General features: G+C 36.9%; 1 protein-coding gene across 29 annotated transcripts in view; it reads left to right on the top strand.

Moving 5' to 3' along the window:
* The window catches only part of LOC108717747 (neurexin-1), an 830,073-nt gene that overhangs the window by 457,085 nt on the left and 360,959 nt on the right, over positions 1-12,029 (top strand). The gene's annotated exons all lie outside the window — the stretch shown is intronic.

The following is a 12,029-nucleotide window of genomic DNA, read 5'->3' as shown; positions in this document are numbered from 1 at the left end:
AAGGGCACATTAAAATTTGAAAGCTAGCATTAGAAAATATTCACTTTATTGAGACGTGACTTGACTTTTTTTTTGGTAATTTATATTTTATACTTTGCACATTAATTGAAATGGGACTATACTGTGTTAATAAGAACAAATATAATGCAATGTGTACTGATGTCTGCATGAGATACTGTTTTACATGATTATATGTGAAATTACTGATGCTGCTCCATATGAAAGAACTTTGTAAAGGTAAGAAAATCTTTTTACAAAGAATTTTTAAATATGCTATCTGTTTGTAGAGACCTTTAAAATGCATATTCTGGTTTTAACAAGGTCATGCTATGTATACAGGGCCCATTTTTACCTTAACTGATTCATAGCAATAAATGGATTCATTGTCCCGACTCTGCCCTTCCCAGCAGAGAAATGTAATTTGATGGGGACAGATATACCAAAGACCTCTGCTATTGTGCATGATGTTAATTTAAGATGTCCACAATATATTAAATGCTACAATGTATCTGATAAAATGGTCAAAGCCTCTTGCTGCACAGGATCAAATAAATTAGTCAGATATTTGTACTAAGATTTAGGGATGGGCGAATTTGACCCTTTTCGTTTCGCCAAAAATTTGCCTCCGGCGAAATGTCGCCGATGCCCATTATGGACGTCAAAATTTTATTGACACACGCCGTAATTTTTATTTTTGACGCACGTTTTTTTTTTGTCGCATGCCACCATACAAGTCTATGGGCGTCATTTCTATGGCGAAACAAGGCGAAAAAATTTGCCCATCCCTACTAAGATTACCTTTAATGTAGTTGACATTTTTTCTGAGACTGAAGATTTATGTTTAGTTCTGAAAAACTTATGTAGATCCTTAAAGTGGTTGTACAACAGTGTTCTGTTCTAAAAGACCATGTTGAAACAAATAACTGTAAAAACTTTATAGAGTATCATATTATAAGCTGTAAAATGTATATTTACCTTGTTGCTTTATTTGGTCCTTGAATCATCTGATGACTGCTGTAACTTAAGGGCATATTTATAGGTGTTCAGATACAATGTATATCAGTACTTTAATGCCATAGTAAGTTGTCCCCTGCCCCTAAAATGTCCTTGATTGTAAAGCACAGAATAAAATCACATGTAAGGGCAACAATGTAGAATTTGGGAATTTCCAAAGCTATCATAAGTAATAGCAGCAAGTTTTCCAAACCCTTGAGATCTTGAGCTCTAGTCACTTGTTTACTGAAAAATGCTGGGAGCTGTAATCCAAAGCTCAGCTTCACTGACTAAATTCACCTTATAATAAAGTGTGATAGCTTAATGGCAGTAATTGTAGTCTGCATGTGCATCTAAAGCCTAGAACAGTTGTCTTAGTTCCCAGAATATTGATTTTGAAGGCTTCAAAGTTTTAGTATGTACCTACAGTAACATCACCAAAAGTAACATTAATGTCAGCAGAACATAAGGGTAGAACATACTTTGAGGGTACCAGTTATTTGTTCTTAAAGATGTTCAAATACAATGTACATCAGTACTTTAGTTCCACAGTTAATTGTCCCCCTAAAAATGTCCTTGATTATAAAGCACAGAATTAATTCACATGTAAGGGCAACAACATAGAATTTGTGAATTTCCAGTGCTATCATAACAGCACCAAGTTTTCTGAACTGATACTCCTCAACCCTTGAGAACCTGAGCCCTAGTTACTTGCTTACTGAAAATTCTGGAAGCTTTAGTCCAATGCTCAGCTTCACTAAAGACTAGGTTAAAGGCAGCAGTTGTAGTCTACATGTGGAACAGATGTTTTAGTTCACAGAACATTGATGTCGAAGGTTTCAAGGTTTGAGGATGTCCCTAACATCACATAAACTATCATTATTGGTAGCAGTGCATGGGGTAGAACATACTTTGAAGGTCCCAGTTCTTTGTTATTTAGGGCTGGCCAATAATCATTGACTTAATGGGGAAGAATGTTCTTGTTATACTATATCTAGTAACCCAGTGTCCTCACTGATTGTATTATTAACACAGAGTGCATAGATAATAACTGTTATATGGCCCTCACCTTGGCCACCCCATAACCTGAACCAAGTCTTAAGAACCAGCCTGTACAAAATGCAGAACAATGACATTTTCTATAATTTGTTAACCCCAGAAGACACCAGGATTAGGGTAATTATTTTTGCATGGCATCATTTGTTTACATTGGATCCTGTCCTGCTTAGCAGGACTGAAGGTAAATATGCAAGAAACAAGGAACCAGTAGTTGTAGCTTAGGACACTTTATACATGCATTCTGCAATTTGCTTTATTTATGACTATAGACACATCTATTTTTGTATCTTTTTTTGGTATTATTCTTGAAGGGAAGAGATGTATTTTTCAGTCTTAATTTAAGGTTTTATGAAAGCTTTTTCCTGCTTTTGGAAGCAGTGTACCAAACAAAAAGTTGAGCATCCTTAGTATTAGGAACAGCAGGCTGCAGAGCGAAAGCTGTTTTCTTTAGACTTTCAATTTGTATAATAGCAGTGTTGGAAACTATTACAGTGAACCACAAAGCATCATTCTTTTTCTCTCTTCACATTATTCCAGACTTGTTTTATCACATTTCATTTATCTGTGGCGCTGCGGTCCATATGTAATGGGTGGAACATGCTGTTGACTTTAATGTCATATTTACTGAGATGAGGGCTGTTGATCTGACACAGCAAATAAGTAACATCCTAACATTGTCACAATTCATTATTGTAAAAATGCAGCACAATGGAAACTCAGCTATTGCAATGCAACCTTTCCTTCATGGAAGGGTACTGTTTGCAGATCATTGGAAAAATTGGGCACACTTCTGATAACGACACTTATGTAAGGACGTCCATTGATTCTTCAGCTGCTGCTGTCCTACAACTCCAAGAATGCCAGGGAATGTGCCATATTTTTTGCTTTCTTGAATGTGAACTAGTTACTCACTGACTGAAGTACAATAGCACAATACAAAGGGATATTCTGCGCACATAATAGGCTTAAAGCAACATAAACAGATGCAGAAAAAATCCAATTTATAAATATTTATGTATTATTGCTAAACACCAAGACATGCGTGGGCTATTTTATAATTGCAGGAAGTCTTCAGCTATTGTGAGGTTCTAAGCTTCAAAATATATGCAGACACCTACCTAGGGAGTTTTTATAGGCAGTTCATTAGTTTGTGTTTATAACTAAAATTACTGGTGAGAATTATAATTTGCCTTTACTGATAGATGGAAAGGCCACTGACGTGCTTTCAAGATGAAGTGCCATGTGGTCACCGAAGGAAAAAGGTCCCTGTCTCATAAAGCTTACAATTGAAGTGGGTGGTTGACTTGGAGGTTTTTAAGATGCTGAACAAAAGTTTCTGGCAGTAGAATTTAGGGATGGAATTCCATGGGTGAGGGGCAGCAGGAGTAAGAATTATTGAGTAATTGTTTCAGTAGTAAGAGCTAGTTATTCCTTAGGCGCTGCAAATTTCCATGTTTCGCCGCCGGTGAATAAATTAGCGAATTTGCAGTGAAAATTTGCCGGGGAAACTTCGATGCTGGCGTCAAAATTGGGTGTGTTTAACAAAATTTTCACATGAATTTATTCTCCAGGTGCAATTCACGGTGAATTTCCATGTTTCGCCGCCGGCGAATAAATTAGCGAATTTGCAGAGAATATTGCTGGCAAAATTTCGACACCGCTGTCAACATTGCCCGCATTAAGCAAATTTTTCGTCCGTTTCGCTAATTTCGCTGGCGAACGGGACTAATTATTCGCCCATCACTGGTAAGAGCAACAATGGAGAGGACCAAGAACATGGGGAGACATAGTGACGAAATGTTGGGAAGGCTTTGTGGGTTGGCTGAAGTATTTTGTAATTTTAAAGATTGTACAGGTATGGGACCTGTTATCCAGAATACTTGGGACCTGGGGCTTTCTGGGTAACAGATTATTCTGTAATTTGGATGTTCATACTTTGTCTTCTAAAAAATTAGTTATTAAATAAACCCAATAGTATTGCTTTGTCTCCAATACGGATTAATCATATATTAGTTGGAATCAAGTACAGGGTGCTGTTTTATGATTACAGTGGAAAAGGAAATCTTTTTTAAATTATTTGATTAAAATGGAGCCTATTGAAGCTGAGTTTCTTTTAATCCAGAGCTTTCTGTATACCAGGTTTCTGGATAATGGATCCCATACCTATATAGGGACAAGCAGTTCTTTCAGAGGTTAGAGCAGACAGACGGGCAGGGTAGGGTTTGGACCCATTAAACTGAATACAGGGGGCACAATTGGATCAACAATAAAGGCCCACTAAAATAGCATTTTTGTTCTTTTACATATTTTTATGCTTTTAACTGAGGCTGGCAAATTTATTTTGTGTCTGGCAAATTTATTTCTATGAAGCTAGCCCACAGTGAGCATTGTCAGATGTTATTATGGCAAGGCTTTCATTTTATAATACTAAATTATTTTGTGATTTAGAAACAGATTGCCTTTTTCACGTGGTCACAATATCCTGAACGTACTTACTGAATGAGTAAAACTTTGCAGGAAGTTATTTAAAACCTCTGCTTCAATAGAGATAATAATTATAGAAAATCAGTCATTTATTAAGGTATCTGAAAGAGGGATATTTACCTATTATTGGATAGCTGAAAGCAGAATGGGACTTTCCCCCCTTGATGCTCCCTGTATATCTGTAATAAAACTGTCAGCTCAAAAAATCTTCATGGGGACATTACAAGGCGACATGCAAGAATCTGGTTTTTAAATTGTTGTCTTTTGGTCTTGCAGTACATATAAATACTTTGAAATTCATTAAAATCCCATTATTCCACCTATAGAAACCCAGGGGGCTTAGTGTGCCGTGGTGAGACTGTCATGCAGTGGGTCTGCACCTTGCACCAGCTCAAGCTGCAGAGCTAAGCATTTGTGGTCCCAAGCAAACCTTTTCTATAGGACTGGTGGTAAGTGTAGTGCCCCATTGTGGCCTGTATCCATCCCCACTCCTTAATATGTGAATCAGAATGACAAGCAAGTTAGGGGATGGGCAGAGGAGTGAGGGGGGACATCTATGTACCTCTACACCCCCCCACCATTATGAATAAATTGCCAACAGTATTGTATTCATGGGTAGTGTGGGCGAATCTGTGCCATTTCGCTTTGCCGAAATATTTGCGAATTTACAGCAAAATTCGCAAAACGGTGAAAAATACGCAAAACACATTGAATTCAATATCATTTTGACGCACGTCAATTTTGACGCGAGTAACAATTTTTAAACGCACAACTATTTTGTTCAAATGCATTAAAGTCAATGGCCATTCGAATAATTTTGACCCGCAACAATTTTTATGCGCGCGTCAATTTTGACGTCGTGGATTTTTGTCTGGTGAATTTTCACTAATTAATTTGCTTGAGATGAAATGCGGAAATTCACAGTGAATTTGTGTCTGGCAAATTTATTCGCCCATCACTATTCATGGGGGCTCCGAAAAAAAAAAAAGAATGCAAAGGCAATTTAAAAACAGAGGAAGGCAGGATAAAAAAAAAGTGCAAAAAATGTTTTTCTGCCTTTCTGAAAATGTTTTTGTCTATCTTAACTTTTGTAAGATGGGTGTCAGTTTCTTTGTATGAATGGAGAGGGTTAAACATGCCCCCTGTCCATGTGATATAGTAGTAGATAGAAGTTTGGAACTGCTGAGAATTTCCGAGAAGTCTAAAAATGATCTACATTTTTAATTGTGCTCTTTTAAAGGTTGCAGCTAAATACAGTATGCTGTAGCAGTTTTTTCACAGGAAACACTTCATTACAATAGCAGAAACACCTTATTGCAATCACAAGTTTGCTAGTGTAGAGAATACGTTTTTAAAACAAAATAACTTGTCAATTTCAGTGCGTATTGCCCATTATATCAATGCATAGATGTAGCATTGCAATACAAATGAATGAGCATTCACCTAATTCCAACATAACTGGTCAGGCTTGGGCAACCCATTCTAGAGCCTATAGATTCTTAATACTTATTAACATGTGAAGGCAGAGTGTCAGTTGGGGAAGCCCGTCAACCTGCTGAGTAGACGTGAGCTGGAAAGGCCGCTACTGTCATAACGCATCAATGATTGCCGCTTTAGAGAGCAGTCTGGCAGCAAAAGCCTCTTATGGTTGAATCAGTCCAGCAAATCAACCTTGGCTTATTGCAGAAGATGGGAAGCTGGCTTTTTCATTTCCGTGTACTTTTTTTTATGGATTCATGTCCACATCAGGGAAACCTAAGTAGGATGTTCTGTAAAGATCACAATTTAATTACCCAACAGAAGACTTTACTATATGGACTTTTTCAATTTTATTCAGGTATGTGCATACAATACAATAATATACAACAGTTCCCATTGCACATTCAGCATAAAAATATGCTATATTTAAGGTCTGGTTTTTTTTTTCCTACAAAACAAAACCTATGATTCAATAATCGGCATTTGTTTTGTCATGAGATTTGTCTTCAAACAAGTGCACAAGTAGGTTGTAATCCCTATAGATGAATGAACTGCCTATTTTTGCATGAGACTCAGCTAAACAACAGGATTCAGTTCGGAGGAAAGCCTTCGAAAGCCAACCACTGAGATAGAAAACACGGCTTAAATTGGTGGGGAAAAAATATATATTGAGCAGTAAATCCAATCTAATGTTTAAACTCGTAGATTTTACAAGTCCCCAAATACAAGATGTTTTTGGAAAGAACGTTGTGTTCTTTATTGAAAAACGTTGCAGTCACGCAGATTGGTATTAATCATATATTTGTGACAACTGTGGGGTCTGCTTCCTCGGTAGTTACGCCACTGAGTGTATCTGTTCTTAGCAACCTTTGCCTGGTATGGTCAGATAGGCAATACCTGCAGAGATATTAACAGTAGCACACAGAAATCTTCTAACCTGTCCCATCAACTAAACGGTACCAGAAATGTTGGGGCGATCCACACACGGTCCAATACAAGTTAAAAGTGTTGTTTTAAAGTTACTTATGTGAAATACATGTGTTTAAAATGTCTATTCCATGTAATAATGTAAAGTTAATTAAACAAACCAGTAATTTGCATCATACTCATGCTGTGATTATTGGTTTTGTGATGCAAGCTGAAATCAAGAACCAGCTATCAAGATTTAGGGGCAAATTTACTTACCTCCAAATGTCCAAGCTCAGTTGGACAATTTGTCCAAACCCTACCAATATGCTTAACGACCTGGTTATTCATAAAAGCTTGGAAGGTAATATTTTAATGCTATTTCCAATCCAGATATTGTATCTACCAATGCCTCTTCTTGTCTTGAATGGTGTATGAGCAGATGCAGACATGTAAGAAGATGCAAATACATTCAGAATAACCTCTATCAATAGGGGCAGGTTAATAAGCTTTGGTTATCTACTGTAATTCTTAAGTAAATCAATTGGGATGTGCTACTATAAGGTATAACATGTAAAATTAGGAATGGTGAAGAACAAGGAGTCCATTCCGGTCCCACCAAAGCAGATTACACCTTCCCCTCCTCTCCCGCGAATGTTGTGGTTGTAGATACTGTAACTTTAGGTGCAACCCTTGAGGCAGGGTGCACCCCCCCTCTTTCTTGCACTTAACACCCTGACACCACCATTAGTAAATGAACCCTAATATTGTTTAGTTTAATCCCTTTTTAATTATATTCATTTTAGTCAAAGGAAACATTTTTAGAAAAAAATAAGCCTTTTTATCAAAATTCAACAATGAAGAATGTCATTCAACAAATGCACAGGGCCCACATCAAGAAAGAAATAACTCTAAAATCTGTAAGTCTGCATTCCAAAAGACAAAGTTGTTCAACTTTGAATTTCTCACATTTCCAGTGCACATGTGCCTTTATAATGAATAATTTAATGTTCATTTGAGAAATAAAGAGATATACATTGGGTTATATTTGTGAAGCCTTGAAACACCTCATGGTTTATTCAACATACTGACCTATTATAATGTTCTTTACTGCTGGGCCCCAAACATTAGAAACGTGAATAATGGTTATTAGGAATGCTTCTCTATTTGTAATTATACTTAATGGTTGTTGTTGTGCGGAATGCACTATATTGCACTGTGGCTATTGTTCAGCAGTCAGCAGGTTACATCAATTAAAGAGTTGGCATTCCTGGGCTTCTGCTTTTCCCTGTGCCGAGAATATTGTGTGTTAGATTGTTGTGTCCTGTTATGTTTGCAGGTCTGTTGAAACTAGCCACAACGTGCAAGATTGAAAGTGAACCTTAACATGAAAAGTGCTAGGCACAATGTAGTGGTTAATCAGTTACTGTACAGCAGATTCAGCTTTTCAGCAACATAAGAGGCTAAACAAAAAAAAGTCAATACACATATATATGAGAAAAGAGAAGTGCCTCTGAGATTTAATTAGAATATATCTAGAGCTTTAATTTTACAATATATTTAAAGGAAAACTATACCCCCAAAATTAATACTTAAGCAACAGATAGTTTATATCAAATTGAATGACATATTAAAGAATCTTACCAAACTGGAATATATATTTACATAAATATTGCCCTTTTACATCTCTTGCCTTGAACCACCATTTCGTGACTCTATCTGTGCTGCCTCAGAGATCACCTGACCAGAAATACTACAACTCTAACTGTAACAGGAAGAAGTGAGGAAGCAAAAGGCAGAACTCTGTCTGTTAATTGGCTCATGTGACCTTACATGTGGTTTGTATGTATGCAAAGTGAATCGTACGATCTCAGGGGGCGGCCCTTATTTTTTAAAATGGCAATTTTCTATTTATGATTACCCAATGGCACATACTACTAGAAAAGTATATTATTATGATAATGGTTCATTTACATGAAACAGGGTTTTACACATAAGCTGTTTTACTCAGTGTCTTTTAATAGAGACCTACATTGTTTGGGGGGTATAGTTTTCCTTTAATCCATGGAGCATGGAATTGTATTCAGAGTCTGGCGGATCGCAAAGGCACAGCTTTTATCTCTGAAACTCAAATGAAATCAGGAAACTCTTACATCTACAGCTAATAATGCCACACACACACTGTTACTTGGGGCAATGGATAATCCAGAAAGATCTGCTTGTTACTCTACTGGAGTTTATTGGGTATATTAATGACACCATTATGTACAACACATAATAGTAGAGTCCCAATCATTTCTAGGGAAGGGTTACATTTATTTTTCTGCATTAAACGAATCATTTAAGTTTCCATTTTAGTAAGATGTAGGCAATGATATTATAACACAATTGTCAGTTCAGAAGGAGCCAGTTGAGTAAAGGCCAAGAGGTACTTGCAATAAAGGCAAACACTTTCTGCCCCCACTTCTGCTCACCACCTGCTTTCTTGGCAAAACAGACTCTCCCCCCCCATTGTCTATCCTCCCCTTGCTCACCCACTTGCTAACAACAACAATCCTGCATTACTCACACATACTGTACCAGAGCAGAATCATTCATGTAATACATTTTTTTGGGGGGGATGGGAATTCACACCCCTCCCAACGTTGCACCCTAGGCTTATACCTCTTGTGCCTACCCAAATTTCCAGTAGAGCAGACACTTAAATAGCAGTCTTCCAAACCAGGTATGTAAAATCAAGTACTGTACATGTTTATTTTTGTACACATAGAGGTAGCCTTTATGATAGTCTAAGTTTAACACAAAACGTGTAAAGCTTCCTCGATGTGTGCATAAATAAACATCTACTTGATTTTACACGCCTGGTTTGGAAAACTGTTCTTTGAGTATCTGCTCTACATCAATACAGTTTGATCCACTCCCCAAGCTGAAGGCTCAGGGCCAGAACCTCTTTCATTATGTGGTGGTTATTTACCTGTGGACCCTTTGTTATTGTCTTCACTAGTACTTCCAGCCCTGAGTGCAAAATTGCAAAATCTCTGCTCAGATGTTAAGAGACCTTTACATCATTGATTATTCAATTTGACGAATGGTAGCTATCAAGTTAATTTTAGCAAATAATCGCAAAATAAGCTATATTAGCCTATTATTAGTTGAGGACCTTTTTTCTTTTTCTAATCCAATAACATATCAGAACACATTTTACCTGGTCAGCCCATCCTTCAAAACTTCCTATCACATAGTAAACAACAGGAGAAGATGGGTGGGAATTGTATTTTGGTTAGTGGAAATTCTTTCCTTGTTATACATCAATAAACAATCAGCATATTGATGACCCTACAAACACTGAAGGTTCTATTGGCGCTAATATGTACAAATAATTCGATTTGCAAGCTCATTGTATCAAATCCGATCCACTGTCATTTTGAATCATGAAAAATTGGTCTGCGACTCCACCACAAATTGAATCAAGATATGCACATTGCACTAATACAGAAAGAATTAGAATTGCAATGCAGTTATTAATGTCTACATGGAGCCCTGTGACAACGATGCAACAATAGATTCCAGACTAAACAGGGTTGAGCTCAACCCACAAACATTACACAGATTTTTTAAAGTAAGGCAAACCCAGCCAAGCCATGACATTTCTTTATTGAGCTATTTTAATTGCAATTGTATTTTTTTTATCTTGTTAGTTGCCCTAGAATGTTGATATATTATGGGTAGTGGGTTTTTTTTCTTTTCACGGATCCCTGATCCAGGAGACAACTTTCTTTACTTGTATATTCTCCACTGTAAAGTTGTCTCAATGAATTTCAATAGCTGCCTATGGAGCTCATTAGAGAATGCCAGGTGAGCCATTTGATTGGGAATTGGGCTCTTTGAAAATCCTGCAGTGCCATTACATCATGATTACTCTAATTAACCCAAGCAGCTCTTTATTTCTCCCATATACAGTATGAGAAAACTATTTTCCATCTCTGTTGCATTACGTACGTGTATCATGAACTTCATACATGTAAGTCTTTTGAAATGGTTACAATTCCTATATTTGTAATTTCACCTCCAGTTTCAAAAGAAAGGTCTCTAAATTGTTCTAGTCAATTGAACTTTTCTGAAAGCCGTTGCCTGCTGTTGAGGAAACTGACCGTGGTGAATTTTCACCACGGGGAAAGCAACTATGAGCAGTCACTTGACTAAAGTTTTGCTGCTGATGGCTGTCACCTTCCCCAAAGCTATAAAAATATAAATTACTAACTGCTGTGGCATTGGATTTGAACCAGAAAGTGTCTGCACATGGTCAAACTAGAATTCACCACATTGGTCTCATTACTTTCCCATAACGAATAGCATTTTATAGAGCTAGATGATGCATCAAACCAATGAGCCATAGGGCTCATTTATGATTGTGGTTCATGGTGCAAAATGCAATTTCTGGACTCAAGTAGCTTTGTTGTATACAGACAATGCAGAATTACAGCGTCAATCGCATTTGCCCACAGTGCACTGATGCATTAAGATCAAGTTGCATACAATATTTTTAAGTTGGGAAGTGATCCATTTTGGATAACCAATGTGAATGGAATTAACCTCTAGACATTTTGGGGGCCTGAAACATAATTTGCTGTGGATCCCAGTAATATTTTAGTTACTCCTAAAAACTTCAATTTTAATCAAATGATTCAGATTTTTGAAAATGAGTTCCTTTTTCTCTTTAATCATAAAACAGTACCTTTTTACTTGTTCCAAACTATGAGGTTAAACAATCCCATTTGATTTAATTCATGTTTAAATAATTTATAGTAGACTTAAGAGATAAAGATACAAGTTTTGAAAAGATCCCTTTTCCAGAAAAACCCTAGTTCCAGAGCATTCTGGAGAGCCGGTCCAATACCTGTACCAGCACTTTTAATAGGATTCCAATTTAGTCAGTCAACCTGAATCCAAACTCTTAAGTCCATGGGACTTTAAAGAGCTGGACGACAAAAGGCGACACCTTTTTTATTCTTGATCTGCAAACTAGGAAAAAGATTTGATTCAGTAGTTGGCTAAAAATGTTGGATTGATGTATCTGAAATAACTAAACAAAGATGCAGCCTCTGCAC

This window comes from Xenopus laevis, chromosome 5S, assembly GCF_017654675.1.
Source record: "Xenopus laevis strain J_2021 chromosome 5S, Xenopus_laevis_v10.1, whole genome shotgun sequence".
Taxonomy (NCBI): Eukaryota; Metazoa; Chordata; class Amphibia; order Anura; family Pipidae; genus Xenopus; species Xenopus laevis.
Note: the sequence above shows the minus strand (reverse complement) of the source record. Positions and strands in the feature narration are given on the sequence as shown.